The sequence below is a fragment of the Corylus avellana genome, chromosome ca5 (assembly GCF_901000735.1).
Source record: "Corylus avellana chromosome ca5, CavTom2PMs-1.0".
Lineage (NCBI taxonomy): Eukaryota > Viridiplantae > Streptophyta > Magnoliopsida > Fagales > Betulaceae > Corylus > Corylus avellana.
This window is the reverse complement of record NC_081545.1, coordinates 32,692,862-32,696,543: the sequence shown is the minus strand read 5'-3', so window position 1 is coordinate 32,696,543 and position 3,682 is coordinate 32,692,862. Positions and strand designations below refer to the sequence as shown.

The following is a 3,682-nucleotide window of genomic DNA, read 5'->3' as shown; positions in this document are numbered from 1 at the left end:
TCGGCCACCCCCAAATGGCCAAGGAGCCACCCCCAATTTTTTTTCCCTTTTTTTTCAATAAAAAAAAACATTTTTTTAATTAAAAAATAATAATTTTTTTTAAAAAAAATTAAATATGTGCCACGTGTCGACATCTTATTGGTCCACGTGTCAGTCATAATGGTCAACTAACGGATGGACTAATTTGGTTACTTATCAAAACTATAGGGACCTCCTGTGATAAAAATGAAACCACATAAAAGAAAAAATAAAGTTGAGAAACCCTAGAAGGGTATGGAGTAAGATTGGAAAGTGATTTGAGAAGATCGAAGCTATTCAATTAGAGCATTGAGTCATGGGTAGGTACATGCCAAGGATATTATTTGGTGGACTGAAGAGGGATCCCCATTGCTTGCAAATGCAGGTAAAGTGCCCTTGGTTACCAAGTCAAAAAGTAAAGTTAAAAGAAAAGAAATATAAAAGTGCGCTATGAATAATCGTAAGAGTAATACATATGCATATGGCTTCTTAGTTATATATATTTTAACACACTAATATTATTTAGTAGACTGTTATATGATTGTTATTTAATTTAATAATGTAAGAAAAAGAATCAACTCAAATTTTTTTTTTTAATAATTTTTACTGCCACATCATCCAAATTATATAATAATTGTATAACGGTCTACTATTTTTTTTTATTTTTTTTTTACATGTCCACACAAGGGAAGGGAGATAAGAGATTCGAACTAATGACCTCTGCTTCATGAGGCGTAATTTACAGCCGATTAAGCTACTCCTTAAGGACAACAGTCTACTAAATTACTCATACATGCATAAATGTACACAATTTTTTTGCTAGTATCTTGTACACAATTTACGCCTCCTTTTTGAACTTGGGCTATATATCTCAACTCCCCTTACATGTCCCTTCGATTTCTTAGGCCCAAAACTTTTTTATTAAGTTGTTAGGACAAATTGCTTCTTTAATTTTTGGGTTAAATACTAAATACCCTCTAGGGTTTCATTGTTTTATTTTTTTCTCTTAGGATTTGATTTTTATCACAAGAGGTCCCTGTGGTTTTGATAATAGACCAAATTAGTCCTCTATCAATTGACCGTTAGTTGACTTAACGGAATTCCACGTTGACTAATCAAATGTTGACATGTGGCACCTATTTTTTTTTTTAAAAAAAAAAAATTAAAAAAAAATGTATTTTTTTTTTTAAAAAAAAAAAAAAAAAAAAAATTGGGGTTGGCTCTTGGCCATTTGGGGTTGGCCTTTGGCCATGGGGGTGGCCAGGCCACCCCCAGTTTTTTTTCCTTTTTTTTTGTTCTTTTTTTGTTTTTTTTTTAAAAAATTTTAAAAAAATTAAGTACGTGCCACGTGTCAACTTTTGATTGGTCCACGTGGAATTCCGTTAAGTCAAATGACAGAAGACTAATTTGGTCTATTATCAAAATCACAGGGACCTCATGTAATAAAAATCAAATCCTAGAGAAGAAAAAAATAAAGCAATAAAACCCCAGGGGGGGTATTTAATATTTAACCCTTAATTTTTTTGTAAGTAGGTTCTTAGGCCCAAACTTGTTTGGTCATTGTAGAGAATTCGAATCCAGTTATGAAATAAAGCTTCCTAAACCTATATTGGACTTGCCTAAAAAGTGTAAAAACCCTTTTATAGGACTTGATATGGATTAGTATCTAGTTATTCCTACCTGTTGATTTGAGCTTTGCTTAAAATGAGACTCAATGATGTGTTAATTTGTTTCTCTTAAATATATATATATATTTTCATTTATCAAAAAGAAAAAAGGATTAGATATAGATTATCAATCTAAAATTGTGTGAATAATTAATTTGTGATGATGATCTATATATGCTTAGAATATATCGATAGCAGGTTGGATGAGTTCATGGCAGGCTTCAATGCAATATCTTTGAAGCTAAAGGAGATGTATCAGGTTGGTGAATAGATCTCCTCTCTCAAATTTTTACTGGATTATAAACTTTCTGGTCGTTCTTTTTGACTATTTGTTCTTCATATGAAAATGATTTGAATATGCATAAAACAGTTTGAATCGCAGATGGCATTTGTATTTAGGCGCTGAATTGTGTTCTCTCATTGAATAATTACACTTGATTGGCCCTTTTTTCCCCATAATTGATGCTGCTTGTGTCATCCTCATTTCCTTTTCTTCTTGTAACATATATGCGCTAGTAATAATTTTAGTTTTGCCTGTTTAATGAACTTGCTATAGATGATCACTTTTGGGGGTGACGCCGAACTTGAGCTTGTGGACTCTTTGGATCCTTTCTCTGAAGGTGTTGTTTTCGGTGTAAGGCCACCGAAGAAGAGCTGGAAGAATATTGCCAATTTATCGGGTGGCGAAAAGGTTATATTTGAACATTGTTGACTTAACCTCAGTTTATTGGGCGTCTGATCTCCCTGAATGACTAGCAATTGAAATCACTGAATCTTATTCAGTTGAGTAATATATTGTTGTTCCTTTTATTGCTTTCAGACTCTGAGTTCATTAGCTCTTGTTTTCGCACTTCATCACTACAAGCCAACTCCGCTGTATGTAATGGATGAAATTGATGCTACGCTGGGTATTTTTCTTGAATCCTCTAGCATACTTTCATTTTTTTTAAAATCGTTTTATCTTTATCTTTTTCTTTTTCTACAAGTTTACATTGGCTTATTTTAGTCCATACGGTGCGCAGACTTCAAAAATGTTTCTATTGTGGGGCATTATGTAAAGGACCGGACAAAAGACACACAATTTATAATTATAAGGTAGGTTAGATAATCCTCTGGAGTTATTGCTAGTTACTGATATATTTACCGGGGTGAGCGTCGGTCGGTTACGGTCGGTTACGGTAGGAAATTTTTGCTTCCGCTCCAAAGTCGGTAAAGTCGGTAAATTCACCGACTTTTTCCGACAATGATTTGTACCGCCACCGACCGTCACCGCCGAGTCGGTTACGGTGACGGTCGGTAATGTCGGGTTGGGCTGGGTCACAATCAGCAAGAAAATAGATTGAAAAATCAAGCCCAAACGGTAAGAAAAAGAAATTTTCCTTCACTTTCTCGGCAACCAAACATCAGAAAGAAAAAGAATTCTTAATTAGATTAAAAATACTAAATCAGGGAACACAACTTGAACCAAAAAAGGCACAGAAACTCGAGTCTAAATTCTAAAACATGCTTAGCAAGAAAATACCTCTTTTCCTCCACTTTCTTGGCAACCAAACAGCAAAAAAATAAAATAAAAATCATATAAAAATAAACATAGAGGTGGAGTCATGAGTGAGAGTGATAGAGAGAGGCAAAGATGAGAGGAGAGTGAGAGAGAGGCATAGATTAGATGAGAGTGAGAGAGAGGAAGAGATGAGAGGAGAGTGACAAAGAGAGGAAGATGAGAGGGACGGCCGCGGCGAGGGTTAGGGGAAACGGAAGAGAGGTTCTAAATGAGATTATATAGGGCACAAATTCAAGACAAAACGACGCCGTTTTGACTAGGAAAATATTTTATTTTGATAAGTAAAAATGTAAGTAAAAGGCGACCAGCATGGGACTCAAACCCACGACCAGTAGGCGTACGGCATGCGCTCAACCAACTGAGCTAGACGAGTTTCGTTAGAAAAATATAACGAATATTTACTAATATGAAAAATAAATATCAAAACGACGTCGTT

At 34.7% G+C, this 3,682-nt stretch overlaps 1 pseudogene; it reads left to right on the top strand.

Moving 5' to 3' along the window:
• Positions 1-1,848: 1,848 nt before the first annotated feature.
• LOC132182169 (structural maintenance of chromosomes protein 4-like) overlaps positions 1,849-3,682 on the top strand; it is a 3,324-nt pseudogene continuing 1,490 nt past the window's right edge.